The sequence below is a fragment of the Bufo gargarizans genome, chromosome 4 (genome assembly GCF_014858855.1).
Source record: "Bufo gargarizans isolate SCDJY-AF-19 chromosome 4, ASM1485885v1, whole genome shotgun sequence".
In the NCBI taxonomy this organism is placed as follows: Eukaryota; Metazoa; Chordata; class Amphibia; order Anura; family Bufonidae; genus Bufo; species Bufo gargarizans.
This window is the reverse complement of record NC_058083.1, coordinates 412,605,216-412,623,259: the sequence shown is the minus strand read 5'-3', so window position 1 is coordinate 412,623,259 and position 18,044 is coordinate 412,605,216.

Below are 18,044 nucleotides of genomic sequence, written 5' to 3'. Positions count from 1 at the left end.
GCCAGGGCACAGTTCTGGAAGATTACGAGATAAAGGATGAGGAGGAGGAGATAGAGGAGGAGGAACCATGTTCACAGCAGGGTGGCACCCAAACCAGCTCATGGCCATCACTGGTGCATGGCTGGGGGGATACAGAGGACACAGACGATACACCTCCCACAGAGGACAGCTTTTCGTTGTCTCTGGGCAACCTGGCACACATGAGCAATTACATGCTGCAGTGTCTCCACAACGACCGCCGAGTTGCCCACTTTCTAACTTGTGCTGATTATTGGGTGGCCATGCTGCTGGATCCCCGCTAAAAGGACAACGCACCATCCTTAATTCCATCACTGGAGCGTGATCGTAAGGTGCACAAGTACTAGTTCACGCTGGTAGACGCGCTGCTGGTGGCATTCCCACCTGACAGCGGGGGCACAGTGAAAGCAAAAGGCGATGGCAGAGGAGGAGGAAAAGGTCGCCAACGCAGCTGGGGCACCACCAGCACCTCAGACGACAGGGTTAGCATGGCCGAAATGTGGAAAAGCTTTGTCAGCACGCCACAACAACCAGCACCACCAGCTGATATGGAACGTCTTAGCAGGAGGCAGCATTTCACCAACATGGTGGAGCAGTATGTGTGCACACGCCTACACGTACTAAATGATGGGTCTGCCCCCTTCAACTTCTGGGTCTCCAAATTGGGCACATGGCCTAGGCTTGCCCTTTATGCCTTGGGGGCCAGTGTATTGTCTGCAGCCAATGTATTGTCTGAACATGTGTTTAGCACGGCAGGGGGCATTATCACAGACAAGCGCAGCCGCCTGTCCACAGCCAATGTGGACAAGCTTGCGTTCATTAAAATGAACCAGGCATGGATCCCACAGGACTTGTCCGTACCTTGTGCAGAATAGACATGTATACCGGCCTTACCCAGCCATTGTTATACTACAACGCAATTGCTCATTGTTGTATTTTTGACATTCCACACTCTTTTGGGGTATACCCTAATAAAAAATAAAAAATAATTTAAAACAAAAACCAGTGTTGTCTAATTCGTCCTCCTCCACCACCGCTTCCACCTACACCGCTACGTCCACCGCCTCCTCAACCTCCTACTCCATATGGATCTCCACCTCATAGATCAAGATTTTTTCTTTAATTTTTTTCATTTAATTTTATTTTATTTTAAGTCATTTCACTAATTTGTCTGATACGATGTTGGGTTACAAATCCCAAATTTTTGTCTGTGATATAACCCTGCCCTACCTAGTAGACAGGTTAATACATTTCACAAATTTGTCTGTTACATTGTCAGGTGAAATTCACAATTTTTTGGCTGTGATATACCCCTGCTCTACCTAGTAGACAGGTTAATAAATTTCACTAATTTGTCTGTTATATTGTCGGGTGAAATTCACCAATTTTTGGCTGGGATATACCCCTGCTCTACCTAGTAGACAGGTTAATACATTTCACAAATTTATGTACCAAAAAAGAGCTGCAAGCGGCTCACCCACCAAAGTAGAACTGAAATAGGTGCACACCCCTCTGGCTCACCCACAGCCTGTGTAGATATCAGAATTAAAGTAATGTGTCAGGGGGCACTCAAATATCAGGGCCACATGGACCATGAAAACAAAGAAAAATTGATAAAAAATATATTTAATGTAATATAAAAAGGGCCAAACAATAAAATGCAAATAAATACTAAAAACTACCAATAAATATCAATCAGCAGCAATATTCCAGCAGCAGTGAGAAATAAGTCAGCAGCAATGTGAAATATCAAAAATAAAACCACCAATAAATACGAATCAGCAGCGATATTCAGACAGTAATGAAAAATAATGATGAATCAGCAGCAATATTTCAGCAGCAGTGGAAATGATCTATGAGCAGCAATATAGATAGCAATAGATCAGTAGCAATCTTATGTGCAACAAGATACTGAGCAGCACAGAAGAACCAACAGCATCAAAGTAGCAGCATAAAAAAATGGATGTCCAGCAGTGGCTAAGAAGAAGTGTCAACCTGTATTTCGACCATGCTCATCTGTTCTTATAGTAAATAAATACAGTTCTTCAACATATATGTCTCTATTCAGTATTATCATCCAGAGATATTATATATTGCACAATTTACACAGAGAGTATCAAGTGTGTATACATGTAACATAGTAACATAGTACATAAGGCCGAAAAAAGACATTTGTCCATCCAGTTCGGCCTGTTATCCTGCAAGTTGATCCAAAGGAAGGCAAAAAAAAACTGTGAGGTAGAAGCCAATTTTCCCCACTTTAGGGGGAATAAAAAATTCCTTCCCGACTCCAATCAGGCAATCAGAATAACTCCTTGGATTAACGACCCCTCTCTAGTAGCTATAGCCTGTAATATTATTACGCTCCAGAAATACATCCAGGCCCCTTTTGAATTCCTTTATTGCACTCGCCATCACCACCTCCTCAGGCAGAGAGTTCCATAGTCTCACTGCTCTTACCGTAAAGAATCCTCTTCTATGTTTGTGTACAAACCTTCTTTCCTCCAGACGCAGAGGATGTCCCCTCGTCACAGTCACAGTCCTGGGGATAAATAGATGATGGGATAGATCTCTGTATTGACCCCTGATATATTTATACATATTAATTAGATCTCCCCTCAGTCATCTTTTTTCTAAAGTGAATAACCCTAATTTTGATCATCTTTCAGGGTACTGTAATTGCCCCATTCCAGTTATTACAGTCCTGATCAAAAGTTTAAAACCACTTGAAAAATGGAAAAAAAAAACATATTTAGCATGGCTGGATCTTAACAAGGTTCCAAGTAGAGCTTCAACATGCAACAAGAAGAAATGGGAGTGAGAATTTTTTTTTTTTTTTGAGCATTCAATTTAATGAAAACAATAAAAAACTGAAACAGGCTTTTTTTCAGCTGATCAAAAGTTTAGGACCGCACCTCCCAAAAAAAACTAAGCCCCCCAAAACAGAAATCCAACTTCCAAACATGAACTCAGTAATGAGTAGCATCACCGTTATTGTTTATCACTTCAAAAATTCATTTCGGCATGCTTTATGCAAGCGTTTCAATGAAGTGAGTAGGAACATTTCTCCAAGTGGTGAAGATGGCCGCACGAAGGCCATCCACTGTCTGTAACTGTTGTTTATTTTTGTAAACTTCCCTTGCCATCCATCCCCAAAGGTTCTCAATTGGAATTAGATCAGGGGAACACGCTTGATGGGCCAAAAGAGTGATGTTATTCTCCTGGAAGAAGACCCTTGTCCTGCGGGCATTGTGTACTGTAGCGTTGTCCTGTTGAAAAACCCAGTCATTACCCCACAGACGAGGGTCCTCAGTCATGAGGAATGCTCTCTGCAACATCTGGACATAGCCAGCGACCGTTTGACACCCCTGCACTTCCTGAAGCTCCAATGTTCCACTGAAGAAAAAAGCACCCCAGACCATTATGGCGCCCCCTCCACTGTGGCACGTAGAAAACATCTCAGGTGGGATCTGCTTGTCATGCCAGTAACGTTGGAAACCATCAGGACCATCAAGGTTACATTTTTTCTCATCGGAGAATAAAACTTTCTTCCACCTTTGAATGTCTCATGTTTGGTGCTCTCTTGCAAAGTCCAAACGAGCAGTTCTATGGCGTTCAAGGAGACGAGGTCTTTAAAACATTTTTTTTTTCTTAAGCCCTTCAGTCTCAGATGGTTATGGGGCTGCAGTCAGCACCAGAAAGGGCCTTAATTTGGGTCGAGGTTCGTCCAGTGTCTTGACGGACAGCCAATTGGAACCTCCGGCTCAGTGCTGATGAAATTTTTTGGGGTCCTCGACTTGACTTTTTTGTTCCATAACCCTCAGGATCATTAAAGAAATTCCAAATGACTCTCTTACTGCTTCCCACCTCAGCAGCGATGGCGCGCTGTGAGAGACCCTGCTTATGCAGTACAACCCGACCACGTTCAAAAAGGGAGAGTTTTTTGCCTTTACCATCACAACGTGTGACTACCTGACAGAAAATGACAATGAATCCACATCTTTGCACAGATTTGGCCTTTTAAAGGCATGTGGTCCTAAAATTTTGATCAGCTGAAAAACAGCCAGTTTCAGTTTAATCGTTATTTTCAATTAATTGAATGCTCAAGAAATGTTTTGTCTCACTCTCATTTCTTCTTGTTGCATGTTGAAGCTCTACTTGGAACCTTGTTAAGCTCCAACAATGTAAAATATGATTTTTTGTCATTTTTCAAGTGGTCTTAAACTTTTGATCAGGACTGTACTTTAGTTGCCCTCCTCTGGACCCTCTCCAGCTCTGCTATGTCTGCCTTGTTTACAGGAGCCCAGAACTGTACACAGTACTCCATGTGTGGTCTGACTAACGATTTGTAAAGTGGTAGGACTATGTTTTTATCACAGGCATCTATGCCCCTATTGATGCAACCCATTATCTTATTGGCCTTGGCAGCAGCTGCCTGACACTGGTTTTTGCAGCTTAGTTTGCTGTTTATTAAATTTCCTAGATCCTTTTCCATGTCAGTGTTACCGAGTGTTTTACTATTTAGTATGTACGGGTGACTTGCATTATTCCTTCCCATGTGCATAACTTTACATTTGTCAGTGTAGTAGTACATTGTCCCCTTCAGTGTAAATTACTTTACACAGTTTAGTGTCATTTGCGAAAATTTATACTTTACTATGCAAGCCTTCTACAAGATCATTAATAAATATATTGAAGAGAATAGGGTCCAATACTGACCCCTGAGGTACCCCACTAGTGACAGTGACCCAATCTGAGTGTGTACCGTTAATAACCACCCTCTGTTTTCTATCATTGAGCCAGTTACTTACCCACATACAGACGTTTTCTCCCAGTCCGAGCATTCTCATTTTATATACTAACCTTTTATGTGGTACAGTGTCAAATGCTTTGGAGAAGTCCAGATATACGACATCCATTGATTTGCCGCTGTCAAGTCTAGAACTTACCTCCTCATAGAAACTGATTAAATTAGTTTGGCATGACCGATCCCTCACAAAGCCATGCTGATATGGCATTATTTGCTTATTTCCGTTGAGATGCTCTAAGATACCATCTCTCAGAAAACCTTCAAACTGTTTACCCACAACAGATGTTAAACTTACCATCCTATAGTTTCCAGACATTGTTTTTGGACCCTTTTTGAATATCGCCACCACATTTGCCATGCGCCAATCCTTTGGGACATTCCCTGTCAGTATAGAATCTGCAAATATCAGAAATAAGGGTCTGGCTATGACATTACTTAATTCCGTTAGGATACAGGGGTGTATGCCATCGCGGTCCTGGCGATTTGTCTATTTTAATCTTTTTAAGTCGCTGATGTACTTCTTCCTGGGTCAGACAGGACACTTTTAATGGGGAATTTATTTTTACATTCTGCATGTCATCTGACATTTTTTTTTCTTCAGTGAAAACATTTGAGAAAAAAAATATTTAACAGCTTTGCTTTCTCATCGTCGCTCTCTGCGACTCCCCCCTCATTGCTCTTTAAAGGGCCAACACCTTCAGATTTATACTTTTTAACATTTATATAATTGAAGAACATTTTAGGGTTAGTTTTACTCTCTTTGGAAATCAATCTCTCGGTCTCTAGTTTGGCCGCTTTTATTTGTTTTTTACATGTTCTATTTTTTTCCTTACAGTTTTTCAGTGCTTCCATGCTACCCTTCTGTTTTAGTGATTTATATGCTTTCTTTTTGTCATTTATTGCTTTCTTTACAGTTCTATTTATCCACATTGGTTTCTTTTGTTCCTTAACCTTTTATTCCTATACGGTATGTACCTCTCACAATGAGATTTTAGGATGCTTTTAAAGATATCCCATTTTGTGCCTGTATTTTTATTTTTAAGGACTTTGTCCCAGTTAGTTAGGCCTATGGCCTCTCTTAGTTGGCTGAATTTAGCTTTTTTGAAGTTTGGTATTTTTGTTCCTCCCTGTATAAACGCTCTTTTGAATGATAATTGGAAGGTTATTACTGTATGGTCAATATTTCCCAAGTGTCCCCCAACCTGCACGTCTGTTGTTCTGTCAGGCCTATTGGTTAATACTACAGTCATGTGAAAAAATTAGGACACCCTTTGAAAGCATGTGGTTTTTTGTAACATTTTTAATAAAAGGTTATTTCATCTCCGTTTCAACAATACAGAGAGATTAAAGTAATCCAACTAAACAAAGAACACTGAAGAAAAGTCTTTTCAAGATCTTCTGTAAATGTCATTCTACAAAAATGCCTATTCTAACTGAGGAAAAAGATAGGACACCCTTGCCCCTAATAGCGAGTGTTACCTCCTTTGGCTGAAATAACTGCAGTGAGACGGTTCTTGTAGCCATCTACCAGTCTTCGACATCGGTCTGAGGAAATTTTACCCCACTCCTCAATGCAGAACTTTTTCAGCTGTGAGATGTTTGAGGGGTTTCTTGCACGTACAGCCCTTTTCAAGTCACCCCACAGCATCTCAATGGGATTCAAATCTGGACTTTGACTTGGCCATTCCAGGACTCTCCATTTCTTCTTTTTCAGCCAATCTTTGGTTGATTTACTAGTATGTTTTGGGTCATTGTCATGTTGCATGGTCCAGTTCCGCTTCAGCTTTAATTTTCTAACTGATGGTCTCACATGTTCTTCAAGCACCTTCTGATACACAGTAGAATTCATCGTGGATTCTATGATGGTGAGCTGACCAGGTCCTGCTGCAGCAAAGCAGCCCCAAACCATGACACTTCCACCTCCATGCTTCACAGTTGGTATGAGGTTCTTTTCTTGGAATGCTGTGTTTGGTTTACGCCAAACATGTCCTCTGCTGTTGTGTCCAAATAATTCAATTTTGGACTCATCTGTCCAAAGAACATTATTCCAGAAGTCCTGGTCTTTGTCAACTTTATCTCTGGCAAATGTCAGTCTGGCCTCGATGTTTCTCTTGGAAAGCAAAGGTTTCCTCCTTGCACACCTCCCATGCAAGTTAAACTTGTACAGTATCTTTCTGATTGTAGAGGCATGTACTTCTACATCAACAGTAGCCAGAGCCTGCTGTAGTTCTCGAGATGACACTTTAGGGTTTTTGGAGACCTCTTTTAGCATCTTGCGGTCTGCTCTTGGGGTGAACTTGCTGGGGCGACCAGTCCTGGGCATGTTGGCAGTTGTTTTGAAAGCCCTCCACTTGTAGACTATCTTCCGGACAGTGGAATGGCTGATTTCAAAATCTTTTGAGATCTTTTTAAATCCCTTCCCAGACTCATAGGCTGCTACAATCTTTTTCTGTCCTCTGACAGCTCTTTTGCTCTCACCATGGTGCTCACTCTCACTTCAACAGTCAGGAGCACACCAAACTAAATGTCTGAGGTTTAAATAGGGCAAGCCTCATTCAACATGCAGAGTAACGATCTTCTAATTATGTGCACCTGGTGTGATATACCTGTGTGAGATCTGAGCCAATTTAAGAGGGAATACATGTGAGGGTGTCCTATCTTTTTCCTCAGTTAGAATAGGCATTTTTGTAGAATGACATTTACAGAAGATCTTGAAAAGACTTTTCTTCAGTTTTCTTTGTTTAGTTGGATTACTTTAATCTCTCTGTATTGTTGAAACGGAGATGAAATAACCTTTTATTAAAAATGTTACAAAAAACCACATGCTTTCAAAGGGTGTCCTAATTTTTTCACATGACTGTAAGTCTAGTGTGGCCGTCCCTCTAGTTGGGTCCTGAACCAGTTTGGGAGAGGTAATTGTCTTTGGTTATTGCCAAGAACCTGTTTCCTTTATGAGATATGCAAGTTTAAGTTTGCCAGTCTATATCAGGGTAGATGAAGTTCCCCATAATAACAACCTCATTATGATTTGCCGCCTCGTCTATCTCGTTTAGTAGTAGTTTTGGACTCTGGTATATTAGGTGGTTTATAGTAAACTACTATTAGCAATTTATTGTTGTTTTTAGCTCCATGTATTTCTACCCACAGTGACTCCACATGTTCATGTCCCTCACTTATATCTCCACACAGTATCCGGCTTCTCCGGGGTATCTCTTCCTCTTTGGCCTGCTAGGACCTATGCGGCATCCCACGTGATCCAGACGTCCTTTCGTGGCATCCCACGTGACGGCAGCAGGAAGCAGAGCAGAGCGTGTTTTCTAGGTCCTAAAAACTCCTCCGCTCCACTGTATCGGAAGTATAGTCGTTTGATTGATAATTCAGCCGCATAAGGTTAATAGATTTCACTAATAGGTCACAGGGACTTAAATTTCTAAAATTCGTCTTTAATTGGCCCTTTCATTCGATCCTTCCGCTTTAATAACTTGTCCCACATTAATTATCCTCACCTTAACCTGGGGTAATCTAGTGCCACCCCCTCTCCGTACCCCTGTAGGGAATTGGAAGGGGTAGCAGTCTAGTTACGTGGACAGGGGGCCTCTACCATCAGGAGACCTCCCTGGGCTAAGGTTGTAGGATAGGGGTAGTTGTAGGGATAACTATTCCCTTACCCCAGGCTATTCACTATCACATGCTGGATGTGAACATCAGTTGCGTTTAATTCTTTATATATATTTTTTGTTATGTATAGTGGACCCTAGCAGGATCCTTTTGAGGTATATCAATAAAATTGTTACTTTTAGGGGTTAATGCTGGACTAGTTGACATAATTGTACCCCATTATATCAATGTCTATTGACTTTGCTGGAATTTGTTGTCCCACATTTTAGCTTGATAACATTAAAGCCATTGACCTTCCTTGGATGTGGTATCCCTTACGCCGCTAACCATGATCAACATGGTAGGCGTAGAAAAGAACATCAAAAGTTGATAGAGAAGATATCCAATTGGATTGTGGACATCACAGGGACGTGCGATCAGGCAGTAGTTATCTAGAGTCAAAACGTTTCAAAATCCAAAATACCCCAGTGATATTCCCTATAATTTTTTTCATTCCAATACCAGGGCATCTTAAGAGTCCTGTATTGTTTTTTATCGTCACTACTTCCGAGTCAGGGGGTGGGTAATTGCCTCGGCCTCCTCCTTTATTTGGAAGCTTCGGCTTCAATAATTTGTCCCATATTTCCACTCGCTCACATTTAATTTCATACATTGACCTCCCTTGAATGTGGTATCCGTTTCTCACGCTTCCTCTCCGGTGTGGAACCCTGATTCGCCGCTAACCCTGATCAACATGGTAGGCGCAGAAAAGAACATCGAAATTTGATAGAGCAGATATCCAATTGGATCGTGGACATCGTGGGGACATGCACATGCTTACACGTACTGACTGGGTCTGCCCCCTTCAACTTCTGGGTCTCCAAATTGGGCACATGGCCTGATCTTGCCCTTTACAACTTGGAGGTGCTGTCCTGCCCTGCAGCCAGTGTATTGTCCGAATGTTTGTTTAGCACAGCTGGAGGGGGGTATCACAGGTTATATTTCCCAATGTTTTGGGGTGTACCCTAATTTAGACAAAAAAATAAAATGAATTTAAACCAAAAACCAGTGTTGGCTGCCTCCTCCTCCACCGCCGCTTCCACCTTCACCGCCACATCCACCGCCTCCTACTCGATATTAGTTTATTATAATTTTTTTTGCTTATTAAGTCATATCCCATATCTACATTTGTTTGCAGAGCACTTGCTATGCTCTTAACTACATTTTGATGCCATTTGCAGCCCTCTAGCGCTTTCCATGACTTTTTTAGAGCCATTTTAGTGCTCCAAAGTTCGGGTCCCCTTTGACTTCAATGGGTTCGGGGTCAAGTTTGGGTCAAGTTCTGGTCCCAAACTCAAACTTTTTTGTGAAGTTCGGCCGAACCCGTCGAACCCGAACATCCAGGTGTCTGCTCAACTCTACCCGCAATCCTTGGTGTTGGTAGCACCTGTGCCATCCCAGGGTACGACTCGCTCCTGCCGGCCTCCACAACGTTCACCCAATGTGCCGTCAGGGAAATGTAGCATCCCTGGCCAAAAGTATTTGTCCATGTGTCAGTCATTAAGTGGACCTTCCCAATAACTGCGTTGGTCAGGGCACGGGGATGTTACGGGACACATGCTGGTGTAAGGCTGGCACACCGTGAAAAATATTGGCGGCTGGGGACAGAGAACTGCGGGACAGCCGCCGCAATCAGGCTGCGGAAAGCCTCAGTGTCCACAAGCCTAAATGGCAACATTTCCAGGGCCAGCAATTTGAAAAGGTGCGTATTTAGTGCTATGGTCTGTGGATGGGTATTTGCGCTTTCGTTAAAAGTCCTGGGGTATAGTCATCTGTACGCTGCGCTGGTACACAGAAGTGGATGTGTTAGCTGATGGTGCTTGCGAAGGCCCAGGTGCATGGCGGGAGGCAAGTTTAATTTTAGCCTTTTATAATTGTTACCTAAGATACATTTTTAGTGCAATTACTCAATGTGGATTTGAAGCTCTCCCATTTATCCTCGGTATTATTTTGCGACAGTAGCTGCTCCCAGTCTATGCCGTGAAATGCTGCCCTCAACCCAGAGAAATTAACCTTTTCGAAATTGAATGTCTTTGCTCTGCCTGACAGTTTGCTTTTTATAGTTTAGGGGGAATATAATTATATTGTGGTCACTATTACCTAGTGTTTCTCGAACAGTAACATTACCAACAAGCTCTGAATCATTAGAAATTACCAGATCCAACAGAGCATCGCCCCTAGTGGGAGCTTCTACAAACTGCCCCATAAAGTGGTCCTGCAGCAAGTTGAGGATTTTTTTCCCCTTTGCGGTTGACGCAGAACCATGACCCCAGTCAATATCTGGGAAGTTAAAATCTCCCATTATGACCACTGTACCAGCCTGTGCCGCACACTCTATTTGGTTATACGGTTGCATTTCTATCTCTTCTGTGATGTTAGAGGGTCTATAGATTACACCATTATTTTTTCATTGTTTATGTCCCTTTGAAATTCCACCCATAAGGTTTCCACAACCTCACCGTCCTCACCCACAACTGCCTCTTTCACACATGTCTTCAGATCACTCCTCACATACAGGCACACATCACCACCTTTTCTATTGACCCGGTCTTTCCTAAATAGTGTAAAACCTTTATTATTTACAGCCCAGTCATGTGAAGAGTCCAACCATGTCTCAGCGACACCAACTACATCTATGTGTTCTTCTAGTACCATAGACTGAAGCTCTCACATTTTTCTAGCTAGACTTCTGGCATTTGTGAAAATACATTTTATATTACTATTACCTGTAAAGTGAATATCCGGGATTTTTTGGTTACCTTGGTTGATTTTTGCATGTAACAGGTTCTTGTTACCAGCAGTTCTATTTTTCATAAATGTATAGTTATGCCCAGTCTTCTCCCTATTTTCCTCTCTAACCCCAGCCCCCACTAAATCGCCACTGTCCCCTTCTATAACCCACTCTCTATCTACACTATCTACCCCCTTATTAGTATGACCCACCCCCCAGATCCTATTTTAAAAGCTCCTCCACCCGTCTAACATTTTTTTTCCCCAGGGCAGTTGCACCCCCCATTAACCACTTCAACCCCGCTAGCTGAAACCCCCTTCTGTCACGACCCTTGGTCATGGTTGTGACTCTTTGAGCCGCATGCAGTTGCCCGTGGTTTAGTGTTGTGTCAACCGCAGCTGGGGGCACTTAGTGGTTTGCCTCAGGTGCGGTTGCCGCGGACAACATGCATGCGAGCGGTTGCCTTTGGCAACGTGTGTTTGTGTGCACTTCCTTGTCTGTTTGTTGTGCACGAGGTGGTGTGTAGTATGCACTTGGACTCCTCCCTTCACCTGCGGTTGTCCGCGGCAACGTTGTTGTTGTGTGCATGTGGTGGCAGGGTCTCGGCCTGCTGGCTGTTCCCCAGAACATGTTTGCCACGCATGCCGTTGCTGGCGGTAACAGGTGAGTGTGTTTGTGTGTTTCTTGGATTGTGTGTACTTCCCCTTTAAGTTGGTGTTTTCCCTTTCCTGTGGTGCGGGAAGGGTTAACTCTCTTCCCAGTGTGTGTGATGTCACTGGGTGTGTTCTGACCGGTGGGTGTGGCCACTTAGGCCTATAAAGCCTCGTTCTCTGGTTTGGCTCAGTAGGTTGCTTTCAGCCAGGCATAGCTGGAGCAGCCTCCTGTATTTTACCATCTACCAGTGGGGGCCTCCCTTCTGGTCATAAAACTATGTTTCACGGTGTTATCTTGGTGTGTGTGGGGTTTACTTATTATTTCAGCTTATGGTCCTGGGTTCCTGTGTGATGTCTGGTGTGTGCTGTGTCTGTTGGTGTTCAGAACTGCAGCACCTGCACATGGGTTCCAGGGTTTGTTGTCTGTGGCAGGTGAGTGATGTGTTGGTTCCATTTGCCTGTCACTGCCATAAGGTGTTTTCTGTTTTCACTTGTAGCTTGGCCTCATTAGACTCCTGTTTCTCCGTCTCCAGGAGGAACGGGCTGTCTACCCTGTTCTCTAGTACAGGGCCGACTTGAGGGCTTGTAGGGACTATAAGGTTCCAGCGTATGAGCCCTCCTACCATCAAGGTCGGCTCATACTGACAGGAGACAGGGTCAGCGTTAGGGACGCAATAGGAGGTGACCTGCTCCCTAATTCTGTGGTCCTGGCCAAGTGGTAACCCTACCATCTCCTGGCACCGCACGGCTGGGGGTTTCCCCCACCGCCAGCCGTGACACCTTCATGACCAGAGCACTTTTTACACTTCGGCACTACACTACTTTCACCGTTTATTGCTCGGTCATGCAACTTACCACCCAAATGAATTTTACCTCCTTTTCTTCTCACTAATAGAGATTTCATTTGGTGGTATTTTATTGCTGCTGACATTTTTACTTTTTTTGTTATTAATCAAAATGTAACGATTTTTTTGCAAAAAAATGACATTTTTCACTTTCAGCTGTAAAATTTTGCAAAAAAAACGACATCCATATATAAATTTTTCGCCAAATTTATTGTTCTACATGTCTTTGATAAAAAAAAAATGTTTGGGCAAAAAAAAAATGGTTTGGGTAAAAGTTATAGCGTTTACACACTATAGTACAAAAATGTGAATTTCCGCTTTTTGAAGCAGCTCTGACTTTCTGAGCACCTGTCATGATTCCTGAGGTTCTACAATGCCCAAACAGAAGAAAAACCCCACAAATGACCCCATTTCGGAAAGTAGACACCCTAAGGTATTCGCTGATGGGCAAAGTGAGTTCATAGAACTTTTTATTTTTTGTCACAAGTTAGCGGAAAATGATGATGATTTTTATTTTTATTTTTTTTCTTACAAAGTCTCATATTCCACTAACTTGCGACAAAAAATAAAAAATTCTAGGAACTCACCATGCCCCTCACAGAATACCTTGGGGTGTCTTCTTTCCAAAATGGGGTCACTTGTGGCGTAGTTATACTGCCCTGTCAATTTAGGGGCCCATATGTGTGAGAAGTACTTTGCAATCAAAATGTGTAAAAAATGACCGGTGAAATCCGAAAGGTGCACTTTGGAATATGTGCCCCTTTGCCCACCTTGGCTGCAAAAAAGTGTGACACCTCTGGTATCACCGTACTCAGGAGAAGTTGGGGAATGTGTTTTGGGGTGTCATTTTACATATACCCATGCTGGGTGAGAGAAATATCTTGGCAAAAGACAACTTTTCCCATTTTTTTATACAAAGTTGGCATTTGACCAAGATATTTTTCTCACCCAGCATGGGTATATGTAAAATGACACCCCAAAACACATTCCCCAACTTCTCCTGAGTACGGCGATACCAGATGTGTCACACTTTTTTGCTGCCAAGGTGGGCAAAGGGGCACATATTCCAAAGTGCACCTTTCGGATTTTGCAGGCCATTTTTTACAGATTTTGATTGCAAGGTACTTCTCACACATATGGGCCCCTAAATTGCCAGGGCAGTATAACTACGCCACAAGTGACCCCATTTTGGAAAGAAGACACCCCAAGGTATTCCGTGAGGGGCACGGCGAGTTCCTAGAAAAAAAAATTTTTGTCACAAGTTTGCGGAAAATTATATATTTTTTTTTTCTCTTTTTTCCTTACAAAGTCTCATATTCCACTAACTTGCGACAAAAAATAAAAAATTCTAGGAACTCGCCATGCCGCTCACGGAATACCTTGGGGTGTATTCTTTCCAAAATGGGGTCACTTGTGGCGTAGTTATACTGCCCTGGCAATTTAGGGGCCCATATGTGTGAGAAGTGCCTTGCAATCAAAATGTGTAAAAAATGACCGGTGAAATCCGAAAGGTGCACTTTGGAATATGTGCCCCTTTGCCCACCTTGGCTGCAAAAAAGTGTGACACATCTGGTATCGCCGTACTCAGGAGAAGTTGGGGAATGTGTTTTGGGGTGTCATTTTACATATACCCATGCTGGATGAGAGAAATATCTTGGCAAAAGACAACTTTTCCCATTTTTTTATACAAAGTTGGCATTTGACCAAGATATTTTTCTCACCCAGCATGGGTATATGTAAAATGACACCCCAAAACACATTTCCCAACTTCTCCTGAGTACGGCGATACCAGATGTGTGACACTTTTTTGCAGCCTAGATGCGCAAAGGTGCCCAAATTCCTTTTAGGAGGGCATTTTTAGACATTTGGATCCCAGACTTCTTCTCACGCTTTCGGGCCCCTAAAAACCCAGGGCAGTATAAATACCCCACATGTGACCCCACTTTGGAAAGAAGACACCCCAAGGTATCCAATGAGGGGCCTGGCAAGTTCATAAAAAAAATTTTTTCGCATAAGTTAGCGAAAATTGTTTGTTTGTTTTTTCTCACAAAGTCTCACTTTCCGCTAACTTAGGACAAAAATTTAAATCTTTCATGGACTCAATATGCCCCTCAGCAAATACCTTGGGGTGTCTTCTTTCCAAAATGGGGTCAGTTGTGGGGTGTTTGTACTGCCCTGACATTTGAGGGTCTCCGCAATCATTACATGTATGGCCAGCATTAGGAGTTTCTGCTATTCTCCTTATATTAAGCATACAGGTAATGAGATATTTTTTTCCGTTCAGCCTCTGGGCTAAAATAAAAAAATGAACGGCACAGATTTCTTCATTCGCATCGATCAATGTGGATGAAAAAATGGAGGGGAAAGGCGTCTGCCAGGACATAGGAGCTCTGCCCTACATCCATACCCACTTAGCTCGTATGCCCTGGCAAACCAGATTTCTCCATTCACATCAATCGATGTGGATGAATAAATCATTGCCGGGATTTTTTTTTTTTATATATATATATGTATATACAAAGTGTTTGCCAAAGCATAGGAACGCCGCCTCCTCCTCAGCTCGTATGCCTTGGCAAACGTATCTGTTACTGCAGAGTAGAAATCTCGTCTTGCAGCACCGCATACACCGATTTGTGTGTAATCTGGCAGCAGCGCAATGCTTCTGTCAGAATGCACATCGGTGCTGCAGCTAATCGATCGGTTGGTCCACCTGGAAGGTAAAAAAAAAAAAAAAAAACAGGCCAACGCAATAATTTTATTAACTTTGGAACAGAATATATAAACTTTAACTTTTTTAACTGAACATTAACCTTTTTGCTTACTGGTGTTTTTTTTGTTTTTTTACCTTTATAGAACAAACCTCTCCTTCCCCATGGGTCAATGTGCAAAGCGCAAATCGCCCAAAGATGTGGCGAAGTGCGTTATGCACTTTGTCCCAGGTGAAAGGAGACGTTTGCAGCAGCTGTGTGAGTGAATGGGCCCTAATAGCCCTGTGTGCCTGTCCTGGTGAGATGATCCCTATGCTAATAGTGTACCTGTGAGTGGTACTTCCGGAAACACTCTCCAAAGCATAGGGCAGGGTGGTCAGGACAGTCAGGACAGAAATAGCGGGTGTCACGCCTTATTCCACTCCTGCTACAGACACGACATCTTTTTCGGGGTGACGGTTGGGTTGAGGTACCAGGAACGACATTGGGGAAATGTCGCTCGTGTAGACGGCTAACTACACTGGTGGATGGGGCCACGGAACCTCCTGGGTACAGGAGGTTCTCGATGATCTCTTCCTGAAATTTGAGGAAGGATCCAGTTCTCCCAGCCTTACTGTAGAGAACAAAACTATTATACAGAGCCAATTGAATCAAATATACAGACACCTTCTTATACCAGCGTCTGGTTCTGCGGGAAACTAAATACGGAGACAACATCTGGTCATTGAAGTCCACCCCTCCCATGAGCGAATTATAGTCGTGGACTGAGAGGGGCTTTTCAATGAAACGGGTTGCTCGCTCAATTTGTATTGTCGTGTCTGCGTGAATGGAGGAGAGCATGTAAACATCAGGCTTGTCTCTCCATTTCACCGCGAGCAGTTCTTCGTTACACAGTGCGGCCCTCTGCCCCCTTGCAAGACGGGTGGTAACGAGCCGCTGGGGGAAGCCCGCGCGACTAGTTCGCGCGGTACCACAGGCGCCAATCCGTTCTAGAAACAAATGCCTAAAGAGGGCCACACTTGTGTAAAAATTGTCCACATAAAGATGGTACCCCTTGCCGAATAAGGGTGACACCAAGTCCCAAACTGTCTTCCCACTGCTCCCCACGTAGTCAGGGCAACCGACTGGCTCCAGGGTCTGATCTTTTCCCTCATAGATCCGAAATTTGTGGGTATAGCCTGTGGCCCTTTCACAGAGCTTATACAATTTGACCCCATACTGGGCGCGCTTGCTTGGGATGTATTGTTTGAAGCCAAGGCGCCCGGTAAAATGTATCAGGGACTCGTCTACGCAGATGTTTTGCTCTGGGGTATACAAATCTGCAAATTTCAGGTTGAAATGGTCTATGAGGGGCCGAATTTTGTGGAGCCGGTCAAAAGCAGGGTGGCCTCTGGGACGGGAGGCGGTGTTGTCACTAAAGTGCAGGAAACGCAGGATGGCCTCAAAACGTGCCCTGGACATAGCAGCAGAGAACATGGGCATGTGATGAATTGGGTTCGTGGACCAATATGACCGCAATTCATGCTTTTTAGTTAGACCCATGTTGAGGAGGAGGCCCAGAAAAGTTTTAATTTCGGAAACTTGGACTGGTTTCCACCGGAAAGGCTGGGCATAAAAGCTTCCCGGGTTAGCGGTGATAAATTGTGTGGCATACCTGTTTGTTTCGGCCACAACTATGTCTAAGAGCTCCGCAGTCAAGAACAGCTCAAAAAATCCCAGGGCCGAACCGATCTGAGCTGTCTCAACCCGAACTCCAGACTGGGCAGTGAAAGGGAAAACTACAGGTGCGGCTGAAGTTGGGGACTGCCAATCAGGGTTTGCCAGCACCTCAGGGATTCTAGGGGTTCTACGGGCACGTCTTTGCGGTGGCTGCGACGGGGTCACTACTGCACGTGCCACCGTACCAGCTTCAACTGCCCTTCTGGTGCTCGCTACTTCACCAGGTTGTACGGCAGTGCTGGTACTATGTCCAGGGAGGGCTGGGCTGCTGGTGTATGCCTCACCACGTAATCCGACAGCACCAGCCCCACTCTGCTGCTCTTGAAGCGGATCCTGCGCAACCTGTGGTCTAGCGACACGGGGCCGGGTACGCCTGGTGCTATCAGGGACCTCAGCCTCCTCGTCCGAACTTTGGGTCAGAGAGCCACTGCTTTCTACAGGTTCGTATTCTGACCTGCTGGATTCATCAGATGAGGGTTCCCACTCCTCATCCGACTGGGTCAGAAGCCTGTAGGCCTCTTCAGATTTGACATTTTGGGCAACTAAATTTAGGGGTATTCCCTGAGACTACCCAAGAAAAAAAAAAGCAAGCCTGTCTTACAAAGGGGAGGCTAGCGAAGTACCGGAGGCCGCTGCGGTTGATAAAAAATATAAAAACTGATTTTTTTTTATCGCCACAGTGCGTGTAAAGTGATTGTGCAGTGATCAAAAAAAAAATTTTTTTGGTCACTGCAGTGGGGCGGGCGTGGGTGAACGCACGTGTGGGTGACCGATCAGGCCTGATCGGGCAAACACTGCGTTTTGGGAGGAGGGCGAACTAAAGTGACACTAATACAATTATAGATCTGACCGTGATCAGTTTTGATCACTTCCAGATACTATAAAAGTACAAATGCTGATTAG